Genomic DNA, 23,602 nt, shown 5'->3' on the forward strand with positions numbered 1-23,602 from the left:
AGGGCACAGAGAGGGGAGGAGGAGCATGAGGCACAGGACCCTGCAGGGGATGCCCCAGGGCTCTGAGGACCCTCCCCAGGGGATGGCATGCAGGCAGATGCCAGTCTGGACCAACTCCTTTGACCTTAGCAATCACTCCGAGGACCCTCCCCAGGAAGCGTGCAACCATCCATAGCACCTGTGGAGGGAACAGAGGCTCCCACGCTGAGCCCAGGAGGGGGCCCAGCAACAGGTGCTGGTTCAGCAAAGTATGGCCCCACTTTTTCAATGGCTCTGCACGCAGCCTTCAGAGGGGCACAAGAGATTCTGAGCAGAATGCCTGCCAGCTATGGAGTGAGGAAAGCCAGTTATTATTCAGGCTGCTCTTAGTACCAACGGATCTTAGCAAAACAAACAAACAAACAAACAAACAAACACCTCCATGCACCCAGAGAAAAGGTCTGGGTACATTCAGTGACAAGACAGATTACCTCTCATTTAATGAACTGGTGAATGGTTTTAGTCTCTCCTCTACCCTTTTCTTCATTTCTGACTTTTTTTCCTTCAGTGAGTGTGTATTACTTTTACAGGCAAGCACCTTGGTTTTCATTTGGGGGAAAAAAGAAAGGAAAGACAAGGAGAGCGCAGACAGGAGAAGGAGGTGGAGTGAGGCGCCGCTGGCGAGGTGGGCAGGCCGGGTTGCAGGCAGGCGCCAGGAGGAGGCAGCCACTGGAGCTGCACCGTCTGCCGCTCTGGGGAAGCCAGCCAATTCCAGTAAAAGGCACGGACACAGTCTCCTGTTTCTCCAGCCACTTACTAGTCTGTGGAGGTAGTAACATGGGCAAGCATGAGGGGCGCATTGGACTTTGACAAAGAGCAGGGATGGGAGATTCCAAGTCATTTGTCAAAGCAAAGGCTGGTGTACAGGGAGGCCAGGCGCTGCCTCAGACACATAACAGCTGCAAGGCTGCCTCTTCTCTAAAGCCACTGCCACCATCACGGCTCTTTGAGATGAGCTTTAAGATTCCAAGTAGTCAGAAGACAAACTGCGATTTTGGGGTTTCAGACTGGCATGTGCACATAAATTTACAATTTCCAGAGTCCTTTCACAGAAGTCACTGTTCCTGAATTCTAGGTCCCTGCCTATAGACTCAGGGAGCTGGGCCCCTGCCCCAGGCTGGCCACAGGTGGGGACAGCCCAGGTTTGGCACCTGCCCAAGGGGTGAGGCCCCTTGCACAAGCAGGGCCCCTGGGGCCCTCAGCCTCTCTTTCAGCCTTAGTTAGTGCTGCTTGTTTGTTTCGTTTGTTTATTTAACTTTTTACTGAAGTATAACAAACATCCTGAAATGCACACACATGTAACGTGTGCAGCTAGGTGAGTTCTCCCAAAGCAAACACACCTGTACAGGGCCCTTACCATTCACTAACCCTTAATTTCCACTGGAAAGAAAAACAGAGAGGGCTCACCATGTAGAAAACCATCACTATTGAAACAAAGCCTGAGACTGCAGCACCCAGAAGGGAACATGCACCAAATGCAGGAGAGAGAGGATGAAGAGGGGCCCACGTGGTCGCGGTGGGTTGCACACCCAGCAGCTGCTCTGGCCCTCCTGTCTGTCACTGGTGGTCAGAAGGCAGCTGCCCGGGGATGCACCAGGCCTGCTCAGCCTCAGTCCCACCCCAGATCTACACGAAGGAATCACGAACATGGTAACTACACGGGTAAAAAGAAACACTTTTTTCTTTCTATTTAAATGTCTTTAAAACATAATCAACTGTTCAAAGTAAAAATAATGTAGTGTGGGTGTGTGAACATGTGGGAAAAATATATGATAACAACAGCATTGTTATGGGTTGGATTTGGTCCCTCCAAAAAGATACGTTGAATATGATACCCCCAGAATCTCAGAATATGGCATTACTTGGAAACAGGGTCACTGCCAATGTCATCAGTTAAGATGAGGTCATGCTAGAGTTGGGTGGGCCCCTAATCCAATATGACTGGCATCTTTATAAGAAGATGGCCATTTGAAGACATAGACACACAGGGAGAATACTATGTGACCATGAAGGTAGAGATCCGAGCTGCAAGCCCAGGGACATCAAAGATTTCTGGCAAACTACCAGAAGCTGGGAGGAGGCAGAGAAGGATTTCCCTGGTGGTTTCAGAGGAAGCATGGCCCTGCGAACACTTTGATTTGGGACTTCCACTCTGTGAGAGAACGCATGTCTGTTGTTATAAGCCATCCCAGTTTGGGGTACTTTGTTATGCAGCCTTAGGAAACTGATATAAGCAGAGAGGCTGAGAGGGAGAACGGAAGCACCTGGCAGAAGGTCCTCACACTGTACATGAAGTGTATGGCAGCTCTTGAAGGTAGGCTGTGCTAAGTGAAGGATGTTGTGGTGGGAAGAACTCCAAGCCAGACTCCCTGATTCCCCACCCCTGGTGTACACGCCTTCTATAATCCCTGTTCCCTGAGGGTGGGTGGGAGCCATGCAGGTGAGGGATGTCACCCGTATTAGATTATGTTATAGGTGAAGGAGAGTTTTGCTAATTTAGTTAAGGCCCTTAATTGAGTTTGCGTGAGTCAAGATTATCCTGCATGAGCCTGACTTAATCAGGCATGCTCTTTAAAGGAAGGTCTAGAGGTCAGAGCCTGGCATCAGAGGCTCTCCGGATATCCTTGAAGAAGTAAGCTACTATGAGTTCTGCCATCATCTACTTGAGCTTGGAAGGGGACCCTAAGCCTCAGCTGAAATAGCAGCCTCAGCCTTGTGAGACTCTGAGGAGAGGACCGAAGCTGTCCCTGGAACCTGACTCATGGAAAGTTTAAAAAAATAAATGTGTGTTGTCTTATGCTGCCAAGATTGTTTTAATGTTTTAGGCAGCAACAGAAAAGTAATACAATGTATATTATGACACCCAAATCAAGCACTAAAGTAACATAACAAGGGATATAACTAATAAGTCAACAAAGGGGATAAAATGGGACCATAAAAAATATACAGTAATCCAAAAGAAATCAGAAAAAGAAGATAAAAGGACCAAAAAGCATGTGAAACAAATAAATAGTAAATAGTAGGATGGTTGATTTAAATCCAATAATACCAATAATCACATTAAGTGTAAATAGTCTAAAAAAATCCAGTTAAAAGGCAGAGATTTTCAGATTGGATAAGAAAGCAAGAACCACAGAGATGCTGTCTACAAGAATCCCTCTTTAAATATGAAGACACAAATAGGTTAACAGCAAAAGGAAGAGAAAGGAAAGAAAGCTGGCATGTCTACATTATTAATCAGACGGAATAGATTTCAGAACAAAGAATAGTCCATAGGTAAAGAGGGCCATTTCATCATGACAAAGGGGTCAATTTATCAAGAGGACTTGACCATCCTAAACAGGTACTCACCTAATTACTGAGCTTCAAAATATATGAAGCAAACATTGATAGAACTGCAAGAAGCAAATCCACAACTCATGGTTGAGATTTTAACACACCCTTTTGTCCTATAATAGACAGAACAAGTAGACAGAAAATCAGGAAGAATATCGAACACTTGAGAAACGTTACCAAGCAAATTAACCTGATTGATGCTTATATAAACGTTCACACAACAACAGCAAAGCATACATTCATTTCAAATGCATAATTAACAAGATAGACTATATTCTGGGCCATAAAACAAGTCTCAGTAAATTTAAAAGGATTCAAGTCATAGAAAGTATGTTCTTTGACTACAAAGGTATTAGATATCATTAACAAAGATACGTGGAAAATCCCCAAAAATTTGGAAACTAAATAACACATTTCTAAATAATTTATGGGTGAAAGAAAAAGTAACAGAGAAATTAAAAATTTTCTGAATAAAAAATAAAACACAACATATCAAAATATGTAGGATGCAGTTAAAGTGGTAATTAGAAGAAATTTTATAGCAGTAAATGCCTATTTTAGAAGAAGAGAGATGTCAAATCATTACTCACATCAATGACTTCAGCTTCTACCTTAAGAAACTAGAAAAAGGGCAAATGAAACCTAAAGTAATAATAAGAAAGCAAATGATAATAGTCAGGGTAGAAATCAATGAGGTATACAACAGAAAACAATGAAACTAAAAGCTGGTTCTCTGAGAAGATAAAAAATTGAATAACCTTCTAGTCAGACTAATCAGGAAAAAAGAAGATAATATACAAATTAACAATATCACAAACTAGAGAGGTGACATTACTACAAGTTCTAAAGATATCTAAAGATAAATATATCAAAAGATAAGAAAATATCAGGGACAACTTATGACAATCAATTGACAATTCAGATGTTATAGAAAAATTTCTTGAAAGATAAGAACTATCAAATTTCATGAAAAAAGAAATAGATAACTTATTGAATAGCCCTATATCTATCAAGAAATTGAAATTGTAGTTAAAAACCTTCCCATCAGGAATAAGACAAGGATGCCTGCTTTCACTGCTGCTATTTAACACTGTACTCCAATTCTAGACAGAATAATTAGGCAAGAAAAAGAAATAAAAGACACCAAATTAAAAGCCAATAGTAAAACTATCTCTATTCACAGGGACATGATCATAAAATCCCAAAGAACACACACACACACACACACACAAACCTACTAGAACTAATAAAGAAATTCAGCAAAGTTTCAGAGTACAAGATCAACACACAAAAATCATTTGTTCTATATACTAGCAATTAACACTCTGAAAAAGAAATTAAGAAAACAATACCATTTACAATAGCATCCAAAAGGAGACAATATCTAGGAATAAATTTAACCAAGGTGAAAGACTTGCACACTGAAACTATAAACTATTATTAAAAAGAAATCAAAGCAAATCTAAATAAATGGAAAGACATCCATGTTCATGGATGAGAAAACTTAATATTGTAAAGATGGCAATACTACTCAAAGTGATCTACAGATTCAATGCAGTTTCTACCAAAATTCTAATGGCCTTTTTTGCAAAAATACTAAAATTCATATGGAATTGCAAGGGGCCCTGAATAACCAAAACAACCTTGAAAAAGAAGAACGAAGTTGGAGGACTCACATGTCCTGATTTCAACACTTAGTACAAAGCCACAATAATCAAAAGAGTGTGGTACTGTCATATAGAATGACCAGTCCAGAAATAAACTCATCTATTGCCAGTTGATTTTTTTAAAGGGTGCCAAGATCATTCAGTGGGGGGGAGGGGGGGAACAGTCTCTTCAACAAATGGTGCTAGGACAACTGGATACCCTCAAACAAAAGAATGAAGGTGGACCCTTACCTCACGCCACATAGAAAAATTAACTCAAAATGGATAGCAACCTATATATAAGAGCTAAAGCTATAAAATTCTCAGAAGAAAACATAGGAGGAAGTTTCATGACATAGGATTTGGCAATGGATTCCTACATAAGATACCAAAAGTGTGAGCAACATAAGAAAAAAAAAATGGATAAATTGAACTTTACCAAAATTAAAAAACTTGTTTGTATCAAAGGTCAATATAATGAATGTGAAAAGACAAACTATAGAATGAGAGAAAATATTTTCAAATCATGTATCTGATATAGGACTAGTATCTTGAATATAAAACAAACTACAACTCAACAACAACAAAAGACAACCCAATTTTTAAAAACGGGCCTAGGACTTGAATATACATTTCTCCAAAGAAGATATACAAATGACCAAAAAGCACAGGAAAAGATGCTCAGCATCATTAGTCATTAGGAAAATGTAAATCAAATGACAATGAGATAGACACCACTTCACACCTAGGATGGCTACAATCAACAAAATGGAAAGTAATGTGTTGATGAGGATGTGGAGAAATTGGAACACTTGTTCATTGCTAGTGGGAATGTAAAATGGTGCAGCCTCTGTGGAAAACAGTTTGGCGGTCCTCAATAAATTAATCATGGAATGATCATATGACCCAGCATGTCCACTCCCAGTTGTATACCCTAGAGAACTGAAAACAGGTACTCAAACACATACCTGTACACACATATTCATAACAGCATTATTCACAATAGCCAAAAGGTGGAAACAACCTAAATGTTTATCAACAGATGAATGAATAAATAATTGTGGTATATAGATACAATGGAATATTATTCAGCCATAAAAAGGAATGAAATACTGGTGCATGCCACAACATTGATAAATCTCAAAGACATTAAGTGAAAGAAGCCAGACATGAAAGGTCACCTCTATATGAAACATTCCTAGAGCTGAAGTTACCAACTATAACCACAGATTGGTGGTTGCTAGAGGTTGGGGGGAGAGCAACTACTTAATGAGTATGGAGTTTTATATTGGGTTGAGGAAAATGTTTTGGGACTAGATAGAGGTGATGGTTACACAACCTTGGTAATTTGCCATATTAACAGACTAAAAAAGATCATCTCATAAATGCCAAAAAGCATTTATCGGTAATCCAAAATTCATTACTGATAAAAACTCTGAGCCAACTAGGAATAGAAGGGAAGTTCCGCAACCTGATAAAGGGCATCTATGAGAAACCATAGTTGATGAAAAACGGAATGTTTTCCCCCTAAGATCAGGAAAAGGGACGGTTGTCCACTGTCATTGCTTGTATTCCAGACTGTACTGGAGGTTCTAGCTAGTGCAATAAGGCAAGATAAACAAATAAAAGAAATCCAGGGGTGGACGGTTAGCTCAGTTGGTTGGAGCACAGTGCTAATAACACCAAGGTTGCCGGTTTGATCCCCACATGGGTCACTGTGAGCTGCTCCCTCCTTAAAAAAAAAAAAAAAGAAAGAAAGAAAAGAAAAGAAATCAGGGTTTAAAAGGAAGAAATGAAACTGCCTTTATTTGCAAATGATGTGATCATCTATGTTGAAAATTCTACAAAACCTGTAATAAGAGCACTGTAACTAGTCAGTGGGTTAGGCAAGGTTGCAGGATACAAGATCGGTATACAAATGTCAATTGCATTTCTATATACTAGTAACAAAATATTGGAAATTAAAATTTAAAAAATACTATTTACAATATATAAAAAAACAAAATACTTAAGGCTAAGTTCGAGATAAATGTGCAACAGCTCTGCATGTGGTAGGACAGAGGCCCTGGCTCTGAGGCCACCCACCTTGTCCACATCATGGCGGTTTGCTTCTTCAAGGCCAGCAGGAGAATCTCTCTCAGGCTTCAAATCTATCTGACTTCAGAAAGGACCTAGTCCTTCCTTCAGCATTTGCCTGATTTGGTCAGGCCCACCCAGAAAAATCAGTTTTCATGAACTCAAAGTCAACTGACCAGCGACCTTAATTGCATCTGCAAAACCCCTTCTGCCATATAATGTAACCTAATAATCTAAAAATCTTGTCATATTCAGAGATCCCTCCCTATCACACTAAAGGGAAGGGGATTATTCAGTGTATGTCCACACGCAGCAGGGGGGATCTCAGGGAACATCTTAGAATGCTACCTTCCACACAAACAACTGTGTACGTCCACACAATGGGACTCCTGCTCGGCAATGAGAGGAAGAAGCTATTGATATACATAACACAGATATATGAGGTGTGATCAAACAATACGGTGAATGCTTAAATAAAATAAAAAATTTATTACAGTAAAAGGCACATTATCATTAATCCCCCTCAAAAGACTCCCCCTCGCTTTGAACACACTTATCTCATCGTTCTTACCACTTTCTGAAGTAGTTCTGGAAGTCTCCTTTTGTGAGTGTCTTTAGTTGAACTGTCATGGCTGCCTCAATGCTCTGAATCATTTTGACTTTGGGGAAGAGCCAGGAGTCACACGGTGCCAGATCCAGTGAATAAAGTGGATGAGGACACACTGTAATGTTTTTATTTAACAGAAATTGCCATATACTAGAAGTGTGTGACACGGAGCGTTGTCATGATGGAGGATGATTTACAACACATTCTAAAACACACCTTCCTTCTCTCAACAGTAGCTCACACCTGACTGACTGCATCAAACAAGTTGAAACTTGTCACACCCTGTTACTACGGTTTAACGCACCGCTTCCTGTGTTGAAGATCCCTGCCTTTCATTGGATGGCACTCGGCAGCAGCATTCACCGTATTTTGTGATCACAACGGAAAGGCCTCGTGTCACACATGGCTTCTGGTATAGCAATTTCTGTCAAATAAAAACATTACAGTGTGTCCTCATCCACCTTATTCACCAGATCTGGCACCATGCAACTTCTGGCTCTTTCGCAAAGTCAAAATGATTCAGGACATCCAGGCAGCCATGACAGGCACAACTAAAGACACTTATGAAAGAGCACTTCCAGAACTGCTTCAGAAAGTGGCAAGAATGATGGGATAAGGGTGTTCAAAGCGAGGGGGAGTATTTTGAGGGGGATTAATGATAATGTGTCTTTTACTGTGATAAAATTTTTTTTATTTAAACATTTACCGTATGTTTTGATCACACCTTGTACTTTAAAATAATTACGCTGAGTGAAAGTGCTAGATGGATATATTTATTATTTCAATTGTGGTGATAGTTTCACAAGTATTTACATATGTCCTGAGTGTTTACTGCATGTTAATTATACAGGTATTTAAACAAAAAAGTTTATAAAACCTGATATTTAATAGTTATTGAACAAATATTTGTTTTTCAACTTTTCAACTGTAATTTTTATGAAATTTAAATACAGGTAAATTATTTATGATGAAAATTTAACATAAGCCCAAAATGCACATTTGATTTTGAAGATAGTGTGAAAAAGGAGTATAAAATATATCACTAGTAACTTTTATATTGATTATAGGTTGGAATGATAGTGTTGTGGGTGTATTAAATAAATAAAATAAAATATATTATTCATCTTAATTTCACCTTTTTAAATTTGGCTACAAGAAAACTTCAAATTACAGGGACCCATGATATTTCCACTAGCTCGAATTAGCCAGCTAGGGGACATGTGAGGGACAGACAAACAAGTTCAATCACTCTAGAAGGAGACAAACAGCCAAATTCAGAACATGGCACACTCTACAGGGCAAATGTCCCCATTTCTCTAACAAATGAATGGAATGAAGACCCCCCAAAATAATTACATATAAATACAAATATATATATATATATATATGAAGGACTATTATATAGAATCAAAGACTTAAGCATTATAAAAATCAAATGCAATGATGCAACATGTAGAACTTGCTTAGATCCTATTTGAACAAATCAAGTGTAAAAAAATATTTTTGAAGCATCAGGGCATCTGATTGGTTATGGACGGGCTATTAGACGACATTGGGAAATTATTAATTTCACTAGGTGTTCAGTGGCATGGAGCTCATGCCAATCTGATCCCTATGAGTTCAGAGCTGCATCTCAGAGTCATGACAGGGGAAATGATGGCCGGTCTTTGATTTGCTTTAAGAACCTAACAGGGTGGGAATATAGATAAAGGAAGACGGGCTGTGAGTTGATAGCCGTGGAGCTGGGAGATGGTGGTTCATCTACACCCTGTTCTTTATATGTTTATGTTTTTGAAATTTTCTATAAGGAAAGTTTAAGGGAAAAAGAGGGAAAGTGTGACTTTCTCCTCAGAAGTACCACCTGGTCTGGTGCCATATAACCTTGGGCTGCCCTCCCTGCTTTCCAAGTGCAGGATCACAGGGTTGTCCCCTGACCCCTATCTGAGCCAGGGACAAAGATTGCAGCATCAGGAAGGGACATGGGGTTTCCTCATTAAAGTGAGTGGCAACAGTGCCGATCACGCTTATTACATGCAGTGTGCACCTGTCAGAGACTCTGCTCATGACGCTGGTTACGGCACAATAACTTAATTTGTTCCTGCTTACACTGGCTGTCTGCAAAATAGAAGGACATTTTCCCCGACAACATTTCAGAACTGCAACATGCAGACACTTAAAGTCCCTTTCATCATCCAAAGTGCTAATACAATTTGGCTGCGTTCATGCAGAAACATCTGTTTCAAACCGCAGGCCACTGCAATTCATGTCCCAGGAGCAGCTGTCACACACTCTGCCATCTCAGCCTCTCTAACCCTTCCATAATCCCCCTACCGCCTGTACTCGGTCACACAAACCACTGAGTGTGCAATGTTTTATTCGTAAGGGGATTGTCAGAACAGGCCAGTTGTCAGAACCGCTGAGCTGGGGAAAGCCCTCAGTGTGCTCAGGACACGGGTGTCTTCCAGGTGATTGATGGGTACTGCCCTTAAACACAGGACTGGAGGGTCCAACCACTTTCACAGGAATACGTCTTTAAGTGGATAGCAGCTCCCGTCAGGGGTTCTAAAGTGTGGTTAACCTTCTCTGAGGGTCAGAGACAGCCACTCCCCCAATTCACCTGCCCAGGTGGGGTCTGGGTGTCCGAGTGCGCAGGGTGACCCTCCCTTGCACCTCAGAGCCTCCCCCTTCTCCTCTGCCTGTGTTTCTTGTGTTTCGGGTCTGCTGAGGGTTGGGAGGGAGCCCGGGAATAGGCTGGTTAGGACGGACCACAGCCCTCCTGTGCATCCCACACCACACTCCCAGCCTGTGTGCAGGATGGTGGTGAGAGTGGCCCAGTGCCCGTTCTTGAGCTGCTCACGGCCAAGACGCAGAGGGCGGGCACTGAGCTGTCAAGTCTCTCATGTGGGGTCCTGGACCCAGGCTCCTCCCTCCCTCTTCCCAACCACCGACACTTTGCCTGACTCCTGTTTGACCTTCCAGAGCAGCTGGGGCATGGCCTTCTTCCCAGAGTTTCCCTTGATCCTGACTGCAGCCGTCCTCACGTAGGTGTGAGCTCAGGGCACCCTGGGCCCCTCACCAGGGCCTACTGCAGAGAGGTGCCCTGGTGACCACCTCGTGTGATGAACTTAGTGGTCTCCAAAGTGGGAAGTGTGTCCCCAGAGTACAAACCAACAGGAGGAATATGGGAAGAAAATATGGGAACTCCTTTATCAAACATGATTTTGTTACATAATATTTGCTACATAAAAAGATGACCCGTAACATATATGCAAGTCGTAAAGCCCTCCACCCAATCAGACAGTGGAATGTCACCAATCCCTCCATTTCATCCGCCTACCCACCATCCTCCCTACCCACCCCACTTCCATCATTCCCACTATCTGGAATTAAAAAAAACTTCATTAAAAAATATTTTATCTCAGAAATATGTATTCCTAAACAATGTACTGTATAGTTAGTTTGCTTTTAAGTTTTACAAACATGGTGGCATTCTGTACACAGCACTCTGTGACTTGATTTTTTCCCACTTAACATGTTTCTAAGAGTCTACTGTCTGACTGTCCATTATGTGAATGTTCCACAATTTCTTTTTCCGGTTTCCTGCAAATGGAACTTAAGTTGGTTCCAGTTGTTGCCACTGAGGGCAGGACTCTGGGAGCGCACACACACGCACATGCACACCCCGTTCTCTTAACATCAGGGATGGAGCTGTCCCTTCTCAGAGGACACACCAAGTAGGCAACTTGACTACATAATTCCCAGCGTGATTAGATAGAAGGGTTTCGTTGACCCACAGCCTCTCCAGCATTTCTTATTGCAACACGTATTAATTTTTGCTCATTGAGTGGGTATGCAATGGTATTTCTTCCTTAAATATTTCATAGAACTCACTAGGGAAGCCACCTGAGCGGGATGTTTCCTTTCAGGGAAGGTTTTTAACTATAAATTAAATTTCTTTAACAGAAAATTGTATTGTTCAGATTTTCTATTTCTTCTTGTCAGTTTTGGTAAGTTATGTCTTTCAAGGCATTTGTCTCTTTTATCAAATGTATTGGGTACAAAGGTCTTCATATAAACCCCTTGTTCTTCTTTTACTATCTGTAGGATAGTGGCAATTTATGTTTTCTTTTGGTCAGTCTTGCTAGGAACTTATCAGTTTTGTTAATATTTTCAAAGCGTTTTTTCTCTATTTTTTCAAAGGCTGTGGTGTTTTTTTCTCCTCTATTCTCATGAGATGATGTTGATAAACAACTTGGCACACCCTGCCTGATAGAATGAGAGATAGTAAGCACTCAGATGGATGGACAGATGGGTGGCCGAGCAGAGAGGGGACAGTCCCCATAAAGACAGAAAAAGGGCAGGCCATGCCGCTTAAAGATAGCCCCGACTGTAAACATCTCAGACCATAAACAGCAGCGCCCATGTGAACGCCAGGCCCACCCTGGCTGGTGACCCTTTGAAGTTCCCTTCCGTCCCTGAGCCTCTGTTTTCTCATCTGTGAAGTAGGTGGAAGTTGCTGTGAGAACTGCCTGAGGCCACAGGTACACAGTGCTGGTGCTTCAACCACTGAGGAGAGAAGTGGTCATTTTACTATGTAGCCAAACACTGGCGCTTTTGAATGCTGTCTGGATTTAAGAACAAATGAACAATTTACTGACCAAGTGAATCAAGTAAATATTTATTCTGGAGGGGCAATATTTAGCTGATTCTCAGAGACTGGTCCTTCTGATACTTGGCGAGATCCCTTGTATGGAAAGCAGGAATCCGCCAGTTAGAATGGCCTCTGGAGCAGGAGGGAAGGGCCTTTAACTGGCAACACTCGAGCCTGTGTCAGCTTTATTCAAAAAGAATAAAATGCAGGTGCCCTGCCAAATTCCTGGACCTTTCCCAGATTAGTCCCTAAGACTTCCTGGCTGAGTTTATGTGGCTTGGTCGTTTGGGGCACCCTTGGTGACGGAGCCCTGGGTAGTAAGGCCCTAAGGAAAGCATGGAGATGGACAACATGCATGAGAGGGCTTCCATCTGTAGGCCTGGCCCCAGGGAGCGCTGCCTGGCAGAGGGAGGTCAGGCCCCCTCTCAATGATCATTACTGAGAGCGAGGAAGGTGTGTTGGGTCTGGGAGATGGGAAAGAAATGAACACAGAGTGGACACCGACTCTGCCGCACATGCATTAGGGGCCCCACCTGATATCTGAAGGTCAGAGTGACCCTGGGAGGAAGAGCAGTCACTCGGTGAGGAGGCAGTGGGTTCAAACCCCACCTCGGCTGCTGCTACTTCCGCTTCACTGAGCAGTCCTTGGGACCTGTGTGAACAGGCATGGTGGGCATCTGTGCTGAAAGAGGGAACTCCCGGGACAGAGCCACGCTCACAGGACCAGGCCCAGAGGCTGCGGGAGTAGGAAGCACCCCTGGGAGGCACAGTGACAGTGACAGGAAGGGGATTGGGAAGGATGCCTGGAGGGTGGTAAGGAAAACTGAGTCCAGGGGTACCGCGAGACACCAGGTAAAGCCTTTAGCCCCAGCCACGCCCCCTCACAACACCTGCTACCCCACCGCTGCTGGCAGACGCCCTGGTCTGCAGGAGGGCATGGGATGAACAGGTGAAAGGTGGGTAGACTTCTCTTCCTAGAGGCATATCCCAATCTATAATTTTAAAACAGCTTCAACCCAAAACTCTTAGCCTGAATTCGGTTTTGAGGGAAGAGTCCAACATATCCATATTATGGGAGAAAGTTGATGTACAGCCTTTAAAACAATGTCAGGAACAATGAACAAAAAATGTGGAGGGACTGTTGTAGATGAAAAGTCTATAAGACCCGACAAACAAGCATGATGCTGGATCACTGAGTGGATACTGGCTGTAAAAGTAAGGCCAAAAGGGACATGACTGGGGCAACTGCTGAAAGTTGCAGATGGACTGTATATGAGAACACAATCTTGTGTTAATGTTGTTTCTTGCATGTGACATCGCGATGGAGGTTTTGTAGGAGATTGTCCTCCTTCTAAGGAGATATAGGCACATTTAGGGGGAGGGCGTGATTCCGTCAACTTACTCTTAAATGCTTTAGCCAAACTGATGAGCGCTGAGATAAAGCACGCGCTGCGAGATGTTAATCCAGCACCGCTGTGGGGGACAGATGACGGAGAGCCCGGGATCCCTGTCCCTCGTGCTCATGCCCTTGAGTGAAGATGGACCTTTGACTTTCCTCTAACCCACAGAATATGGCAAAAGTGATGGGATGTCACTTCTGAGATTCTGTTATATGAGACTGTCTTGCTAGCAGATTTACTCTAGAGACTCTCTGCTGGCCTGATGGAGACAGAGGCCATGCTGGGGAAGCAACGCGGCAAGGAACGGCAGTGGTCCCTAGGAACTGCTGCGGCCTCCAGAAGCTGAGGACAGACTCCAGCCAACCACCAGTAAAACACTTCAGCTCTCAGTCCTGAAACTGCAAAGAATTGAATGTTGCCCACAACCACATGAATGGAAAAGAAAATCCATTTCTAGCTGAGCCTCTAGATGAGGGCCTGGTCCTGGCCAACACCAGCAGGAACCCAGCTAAGCTGTGCCCGGACTTTGGATCCACAGAAACTATGAGGTAATACATGTGTGTTGTTTTAAGCCACTAAGTATATGGTCACTTGTTACATAGAAATCAATAGCTAATACAACCATATTAAAACATAGTATATCATGCCCAAGTGGTATTCTATTTCAGGAATGCAAGGATGGCTTAATATTCACATTAACAAATTTTGTGTCCTACTGTTTGCCTCACTCTCCTCCTGGACCTGATATTAGGAAATCCATTAGTACCGTATGATTCATCTTGCTAACAGCATAAGGAGAAATATCACAGAATTATCTCCATATCTTCAACAAAGGCCAACACCCATTCCTGATTTTAAGAAACCACTGACTAAATGGATGGAGAGATAAAGCATCTTTCTTCATGGGAGAAGTACTAGAGGCCATTTTACTAAAGTGAGGAACAAGGTAAGGATGTCGATAATATCCAGTACTTAATATTGAATTGGAGGTATTCAGCCAATTTAATTAGATCAGAGAAAGTAATTAGATGCGTAACAATCAGTGAAGAAGAAGTAAAACTACTTCAATTTGCAGATGACAGAATAACTGAACTAACTAGAAGCACCAGCAAGCAACTTTGTTGATAAAGCTAACAACAGAATAAATTTAGTGCGATGGATAGATATAATAACATACACAGAAACAATAACTTGTTACAAGATATAATGGAAGAACAAACATTTATAATAGTAACAAACAAGGTAAAATATTCATGAATAAACTTAAACCAGAAATGTGAGGAAAACTTCAAAATGCTCTTGAAAGTAGTCTTGAACAAATAAAAGACTAAGTAGTTTTGAACACACAGAAAGATATTCCTGGTTTTTGAATAAGATGACTGAACTTCACACCAATGTCAACTGTCCTGAAGTCGTCTATACATTTAACACGATCCACACAAAAGACACCAGCAACATGCTGGCTTAGTTAGGAAACCCCTGAACACACACAGATACACACACACACACACACACACACTTCCGTAATTCCCACCATGAGAAGAGACAGGGCTGTGAGACAGACTAGAAAGTCCAGAAACAGGTCTAACTGCCTTTGGATGTTTAGTGAATGATACGGGTGCATTTCAGATCAATGAAGAAGAGATGGCCTCTTAAATCGATCATGTTGGGATAGAGGGTTAGACAGTTGGAAAAAGGTTAAATTGGATCCATAAACTAAGTATAAAACCAAACAAATGTTTTTTTAAAAATGGATAAATTCATTACAATTAAGTATGAGGAAGCCTTTCTAACTAGGATTCAAAATATACATGCAATACAAGAGTGATTAAATCAATGACATAAAAGTGGAAAGCTTTAAATGGCAAAACCCACTATCCACCACACACAAAGTAAAAAAAAGGAAAAAGAAACTGGGAGAAATATTTGCAATATAACAAAGATAAAACACTAATAATCTCTCTAATATGTATTTTAAATAAACTTTTAAATCCAAGAGGGAAAAAAACACCAAAAATCCAATAGGAAATGGGCAAAATATATGGACAGGCAATGCACAGAAAAAGATAAATCAAATGACTCATAAACATATGAAAAAACGTCCAATTTCACTCATAAAATAGAAATGTAAATTAAAATGCATTTAAATACTCTTTTCTGGCCCTCAGATCAGTGAGGTCGAGGGGGAAACAGACAGTGTCATACGTTACTGGGAGAGGGGGATTTGGGAGTAGCCAACAAAATAAGTGCAGATTTACTCCTACTTCCAAGACTTAAAGATACACCTCCACAAATACAAGCAACCTATGTGCAAGGTTACCCATCAGTCCATTATTTTTAATAACGAAAGCCAGGGAGAAGCCAAATGTCCACCCATAGGACACAGGTGAATAAGTATGGTATGGCCATACAGTGGCTGTAAAAAGAACGAGGAAAGTCTCTAGGAACTGGCAAGGGGATATTTTTAAGCAAGGTGCAAAGGAGATGTATATGCTAACTTTTGTGATAGTGCATAAATGGCTTGTTTTGCAAAGAAACCCAGGACAGATCAACCAGATTTCAAATGGTTACTCACACTGTGGGAATAAGGAGGAAGAGACAGGGACTTTTTTCAAAAAGTGAAATTATCATAAAAACTAAAAGAAAATAACTGAAATGTGTGCAAACAAACAGATGGAGTATTAAACTGGAATATTAACTGGTAACATGTTCACACAGTGCTGACTACACACCCAAAGAAATCCTGAACTTGACCTAGTATGTTTGGTTGGTAGTGATTTGGATGTAGTGATTCATAAATTATTTTGGGTGCATTCTAGGACTAAGCAAATGATTAAGTATGTTGATGTTTTGGGGAACCAGGTTTTTACTATGGGAGAAAGGAGATGGAGATATTAAATTTTAGTAAAAGAAAAAAAAGTTTTCTGGGCTCAGTCTACTGAGAAGGCCTGGAGGCAATGTCGCCAAGGTAGCAATGAGCAAATCTAATGCCCAGATCCTGGCTTCTCAAACCCACCCCCCACTGAAAGGCACCACGGCTTCTTGTAGGAACGGCTGACCCTAGGTCTGGGTCAAAGCATAAGTGAGAGCTGGAACAATGCTAAAAGATTTATGGGAATATGTGAAAAGGATGCAGAGACCAGCCCAAACACTCAGCATCCAGTCTTATCTCTGCAAACTCTGCACACGGTGGGGTGGAGAGGGCTGCTGACGCCCCTGGGAGGACACAGGGAGATGGGCAGGGCTGCAGCCCACCCTCATCGCCCTCCAGGACCTGCCAGGATGGAGGAGGCATCCTTGTGCCTGCAGCCCCATGGGGTGGGTCCCATATGGGGCAGCATGTTGACTCCTTCTGGAAAATCCCTGACCAACTCCAGCAGTCTCCTCCCTGCTCCCTCTCCTGCCAACCCCTTAACCCCTAACCCTCTCCTTCCTTTCAATTCTCAAACTCTAAATCCTCCGCAGACTTCCACTGCACTAGAGGAAAATCCAAACCCCATAGCTCCCCTCACTAGCTCTGCTGCAGCTCTTCCCACCCACCACCTGTGTCTGCCTTAGGGGCCACATACCTGCTGTTCCCTCAGGCCTTTACAGTGGGCCTTCCATTCACATCCTAGCCAGTGGTCACTGATAAAGGGCACCTTCCCTGAGCAGGCTAAGGCTCTGCCCCCACCCCAGTCTCTCTCCACCCCAATTACTCTGTTTTATTTTCTTCCTGGCACTTATCCTCTGCCATGACCTCGGTTTTTCTTCTGATCACTTGCTCAGCTTCCCTCTCCCACATCTGCTTGTAAGCATTTACTGGAGCCAGGAGCAGAGCACACACAGTAGGAGCCCAGTGAATATCTGGGTAAGTGAGTGGACAGCTGCAGGCCTCTACTGGTTACCTGGCACAGTGGCTGGAGTATGGATTTTGGAGCCAGTCCTACTACCACTGTTGAAACCTCAGCTTTGGTCCTGAGACCTTGAACAAGTCCTGTCACCTCTCTAAGCCTTAGTTAACTTCAACTGTGAGAGAGGGCACAGCACCTGCCGGGCAGGTAAATCTTCCCAAAGTGCATCTCTGGCTCTTGAAGCTCAGCAGAACACTTGCCTCACCACTGCCAGGAGGCAGGAGGAAGGGGGTTAGGGTGAGCCCCTCCACCACCCCAAGCTGCCATGTCTGTTCTTTCCACACTGCCCCCATGCTGAGTATGGGACAGGGTCGGAAGCATCTCCTCCAGACCTCCCTTTCCTCACCTGACCACAAACAGGAGTGGACTACAGTCCCCTGACACTGCCCACTGTCACTGAGTGGGGGACACACCCAGAATCCCGAGCTGACCCCTTATCCCCCACGCTCTCTGATGGCAGTATCGGTCCTTTTCTCAATCTCATCCCAGCTTCAGAGACAACAGCATCCTCTTCCCGCACGGACATGGCTCTTCCCCTTCTTCACAAGGACCCACCATGCTGGTCCCATTTCAGAGACCAAGAAACTGAGGTCTAGCGCGCGGTGCAGGCCTTGGGTACAGGCTGGCTTTTCCTGCCACCCGAGTGCCTGAAGAAGCCGGCTCCTCGCGCCCAGTGGAGCCGCGGGGGCGCGCAGAGCCGGTCTCCCCGCGGCGGTCGGGGGACCCTCCACCGGTTCCCTGCCCGCCATCACCCGGCGCCCGTACCCGCGCCCCTCCGGGCACGCTCCGCGCCCCGCAGCCTCTTCCTGCCGGCCGGTCGACCACGCGCCCTGTCACCACGCGAGCACCTGTGCCCCGAGTCAGGCCGCGCGTCCTCGCACAGAGGCCCGGCCACCCGCAGTCCTTCCCTACCGGCTCGCCGCCCCGCACCTCCGCGTCCCAACCTTCCGGCTCCGCGCCCGCCGCTGCCGCCCCACCCCGGCCCGCAGCGCCCGCGTCGCGCCCGGCAGCGCCCCCACTCACCGGCTCCCGGCGCGCCCGGATCCCGGGCCCGGCCCATGGGCAGCGCCCACTGTGCCCGCTGCGAGCGGACCTGGGGCCGCCGCCGCCCGCCGCCCGCCGCCCGCGGCTCCAGGGCGCAGCCAGCCCGGCGCTGGCGGCCGGGCTTGGAGCAGCGCGGTGCAGCGCCCCCTGACGGCCGCACTGGGGAGCGCGGCTGGGGTGGGGCTGCGGCTCCCTTTCCAGCGCCGCTTCTGCGGCCTCTCAAAGCAGGGCGGCCCTGCCCACCCGCCTTTTCTCTGCTCCAGGACTCAGGGTCAAGGTCAAGCGCCCTGCGTTCAGGGCCCTTGGCTGCCGCTCGCCTCCCACCCCCGCTGCCACAACCCACAAAGAGCATCACATGCTGCCCCCTGAGCGCGGCTCCTGCCCTACTCTGCAACCGAACTGACCCCCACCGATTCTCTTTCCTGGCAAACCCCTGGTATCCTAATACCCGGGTCACCCCCTTTCCTCAAGGCTGGGCTCTGGCCGCTCCTCTGGGTTCTCCTTCTGCCATGGTCACTGAACTGTGATTTGTCTGTGTCCCTGAGTCCTGTGGGCACAAGGCAGGCATCAAGGGGTCGGGGAAACTGCACTCGACCCCCACTACCCAGTGCCCTCCGTGGGGGAGGGAGAGAGGGCAGGCCCAGGAGCTGGACTGCAGGGAGGGTGGGTCACCTCTCTGAAGACACTGGGGGCCTAGGAGGATAACAGTGAAATGTTTCATGTTTAGAATGGTGGGGGGGCCTGGACAGTGTCTGGCGACCTTCTTCAACTGTCTCCACCGGACATTATAATTTCCCGGTTTGTCCCAACATAGAGGGGAGGACATCTGTCCTCTGCTTCAGTCAGGACCTGCCCCATGAGATGTGGCAGGAAATCCATCCCAACCAGCTTAAGCAAAAAGAATTGGCTCATGAAGCATAAAAAGCCAAGATATGCTGCTTTCAACAATATGAATAGGAATCCACCTGCCGTGTCTTCCAAGACCTCTGTAGCAGAATGGTCCCCAGCAGCCTCCAGTTGACACCAGAAAGAGCACGCCTGCCTGAGAATTCCAGTGGCAGCCCAGAGAGGCCGCACCCGGGTTCTGCGGAGCCCAGCTCAGGCCATTTCTGCAGACCTGGAGTGTGAGGGCAACAGGCCTGGGTGTGGGCTCCCTAGAGTGGAGATGAAGGGCACTGCTCTAAGCATGCCCCAAGGGCTGTTTCTAGAAGACTGGCCAAGTAAAACAAGTAGACTATAGCCATGGTTTTCACAGCTGGGGAAACTAAGGCCTGGGGCAAGCAGGCACGTGGCTGGGGCACACAGATGTATTAGGGCCAATGCGGGTTGGGCGGGCTGGGCTGGGAGGCACTAGGGCCTTGAGATGGGCCAGGTCCAAAGGTTGGCCCCAGTGAGGGTGATGCCGGACAGCAATGTCCAGGCACAAGCTGGTGAAGGGGAAGGGTAGACAGGTAGATAGATGTGCCTGAGTCAGGGGCAGGCACTGGGGCCTACCCCATGTCCCTTGTCCTCAGGCCAGGCCCAGACCCAGAGTGCTCTCAGGAGAGAAGGCTGCAGAAGAGAACTTGGAAGAGCTGGCCACCCCCCTGTGACATGTTGGGACCTGAGCAGCGCTGTGGGGCCTCCTGACCAAGTGTAGCTCTGGGGAGCAGGGCCAGTCTCTCTCCACCCTTCACTCCCTCTGTGAGTGAAGGCCCACGGGCTACTGAGGCATGATTGCCATGCCAAGTGTGGGATGGGTGCTTAGAGTTGGGACAGCGCTTAGCAGTGCAGCTGGAACCTGAGGGAGTACGTGGCCACAGCTCATGTCCCAACTAGGCTGCCCTGTGATGAGGGGAAAGGGCTGTGTCTCTGAGGGCTCCTGTGGCATGGAGAACATGGAGGACAGGTTAGCTGCGGTCACCTCATGAGGCCCATGTGGAGTTCTGCTCTGAGCCAGCCCAGCTTTGAGGGCCACTGGCTGGGCCCTGGGAGAGGCCTGGCCCAGCACAGGCACTGTATTCCCTGTGACCCCTCCCCAGCCCACCAGGGAGCACACTGTCCAGCAAGGCCCTTGGCTGACCCCACCCCAGCTTGCCTCCCCACTCTCAGGGGCTGAAAGCCACATTGTCTGGAGTACACTGGATCAGAGGGTGAGTCTACTTGGAGGTGTCAGCTTGGCCCACCCCCACCCCGAGACTCCTTTCTGGGGGTCATTTCCTGAGGGCCTGTGTATGCCAAGCAGTGTTCTGGGGGCTGGAAAACTGTAGCAAGTAGGATGGGGGTTCCTGCCCCCTTGAAGCCCACAGTTTAGAGAAGGAAACTAACCACACAGAAAAATAATGAAGACAATCACTTCAGAGAGCACAGGTGCCAGGAAGTCACCGATGCAGGGCGAGGTGGCCGACGGCAGGGTTCAGGAAAGGCCCTCTGCACACGTGGGCTTTGGGCTAAGACCTTGGGACCACCCGAGTTTGCCCACCAGCCCACTATGGGGATGGTGGGCGGGGACCTTGTCCGCTGAGAAGACCATGCCCGGAGTGGCTGCACTGAAGGAGGCTGGGAGGGAGGGGCGATGGGCAGGGGACAGCCGACGAGGACAGGGAGCTACCAGGGTGGGTGAACAGACCTGGGCAGGAGCAGCCCTGAGGGCTGTTGCTGGAGAGAAGCCATGGGACTAGGTGGTGGGAAGATGCGGAGAATGTGAGAAGTGAGAGGCGGTGGGGTCCGGTGAGAGTGAACGGCAGATCTGCTGAGACTGGAGGCAAAAGGGCTATTTGGAGGATGTCTGGAGGCAGCTGGACTTGTGGGTGCAGAGTCTGTTGTGGGCCCTCATGGGTGAAGGAAGGGGACCCTGGGGCACCAGCTGCTACACTCAGACAGCGTCCAGAGCCTGAGAGGCCCAGGCAGTACATCTGCCCCATCTCTTTGCTCAGCCAGAGCAGGTGACTCAGGAAAGAAGGAGCCTGACACCAAGCAGGGTTGCTGAGCAGTATCACTGATAAAATCAGAGGAAAGTGAAGACAGAATTTTGGGCTCTGGCCAGTGCATCTTATTGGTGCAATCCATAACTTGTTCATTCTGGGGTCTGGTGAAAACTCTTCAAACTTATTAAAAGGATAAAGCTCCAGGAGAAAGTCACGACACAGCTAGTCACTGGTGGGGCCAGTTATGGACCGAATGTTGTGTCTTCCCAAATTTACATGCTGACATCCTAAGCCCCAAGGTGACAGTGTTAGGAGGTGGGGCCTGTGGGCGATGCTTAGGTCATGAGGGTGGAGCCCCATGAATGGGATTAGTGCCCTTATAAATGGGACCCCAGAGAGCTCCCTCACCCCTTCCACCATGCGAGGACACAGCGACGAGGCGGCCGTCTGCAATCTGGAGGATGGTTCTCACCAGAACCCAGCTGTGCTGGCCCTGATCTCAGCCTTCCAGCCTCTAGAACAATGAGAGGTAAGTTTCTGTTATTTATTAGGTTGGTGCAAAAGTAATTGTGGTTTTTGCAATTGTTAACCTTTTAAACTGCAATTACTTTTGCACCAACCTAATAGAAGCCACAGGGTCCATTGTACTATAGCAGCCCAAATGGACTAAGATAGTCACGTTTCATGATTGTTCATAGACAAGAGCCCTAACTGAGTGTGGGCGGGATTCAGGGAGTGTGCATGTATTTGTGTGCTCGTGTGTGTGCACTTGTGGTATGGGTTCCATGTACACGCATGGTGCATGTATGTGGCACATGTGTGTGTCTAGTGTGTGGTGTGAGTGGTGGGGGGGAAGAGTGTGGGTCTGATTCCCATCTGGGTGCAGGCAGGGCTGGCCCAAGGACAAAGGCAGGCAATATAGGTGGGGTCCCCAGAAGCAGAGCCTGAGAGGAGGTACAGGTGGTTTTGGGGGGCTCCCAGGGAGGGTGAACACGCAAGGGGACACTCCATAACAGCTGCATTATTAGGATGTTTGCCATCCTCCTCCTCCTCCGCATGGGGAGCTGTGCAGCAGCGTCCGGTCACTCTGCAGTCAGTCAGTCCACATGCCCTCTGCTTCCCGGCTGCTCCTGCGGGAAGGCTGAGCGGACTTCCACAGCTCAAGTAAAATTTCCGAGGTAGAAGAGCATGAGCTCACCGTGGGCCACGTACAGAGCCATCACCCAGCTATGCTGAGTGTAGGTGGGTGAGACTGTGGCATGGATGTGACACTTGTCTGCAACAGACTACTGCCCTGTGGAACACTCAGAACACGGAAAGTCCCTGGTCCCCCTCCTCTCCTACCTTCCCAGAGTCTCTGCACCTGCAAGCAGCACTTCAGCCAGCCAAGGTGGCATAGCTGGGGTGGTCACCCTGCCTCAGAGTGACGGCCTTTTGCTAACCACTGGTTCACTGGCACGAGGAGACGAAGTATCTTGGGGGCAGAGACTGAGTTTCAGAGGAGCCATTTCTGGGGTTAGGGCAACATCCAGGGAGCCTAAATCTGAGGGCCTGGGAAACACCTGCCGCGGGTCCTCAGCGCCCATGCTCTGATGGTTCTGGGTGCGGGACTGATGGCATAGGCATCCTCCCACTCTAGGCACCCCAGCACCTGCCACACTTGAGGTCTCACTTATCCAGGCTGTCAAATGTCACTGTGCGTAGGAATCACCTGGAACTTGAGGCAAGGCAGCACCCCGAGACCCCACCAAAACTCAGGAGTGCGGGCTGGGTGGCCCTCCTCTCTTTGTAACAAGAGCTGCAGGTGATGCTTACTCAGGCAGAAGACGGGGCCCACCTCAAGGATGTGGACCGAAAAGGGGACAGGGGGACCAGCCCCATTTGTAGTGGGCAGAACAGTGGCCCCCAGAGAGATCCACATCCCAGTCTCCAGAACCTGTGACTGTTACCTTACATAGCAAAGGGGTCTTTGCAGATGGGATTGTTCGGGCTGTGGGATGGCAT

The 23,602-nt window shown here is 46.6% G+C and overlaps 1 protein-coding gene across 10 annotated transcripts in view; it reads right to left on the minus strand.

Annotated features, from left to right (window-relative positions):
* The window catches only part of RASGEF1C (RasGEF domain family member 1C), an 86,591-nt gene extending 67,762 nt beyond the window's left edge, over window positions 1-18,829 (minus strand). For 5 of the 10 annotated variants that reach the window (XR_012489750.2, XR_012489749.2, XR_012489748.2 and 2 more), the window contains exon 1: window positions 18,672-18,824. The gene's annotated coding sequence lies outside the window, so the exon portion shown is untranslated. Of the gene's footprint in view, window positions 1-3,390; window positions 3,489-18,671 lie in introns of all 10 variants that reach the window. The other 5 variants (XM_074313347.2, XM_074313348.2, XM_074313349.2 and 2 more) reach the window with 3 other exon arrangements.
* Between the last annotated feature and the right edge of the window lie 4,773 nt (window positions 18,830-23,602).

Source organism: Rhinolophus sinicus, chromosome 5 (genome assembly GCF_057876585.1).
Source record: "Rhinolophus sinicus isolate RSI-liver-muscle chromosome 5, RSI-T2T, whole genome shotgun sequence".
NCBI lineage: Eukaryota > Metazoa > Chordata > Mammalia > Chiroptera > Rhinolophidae > Rhinolophus > Rhinolophus sinicus.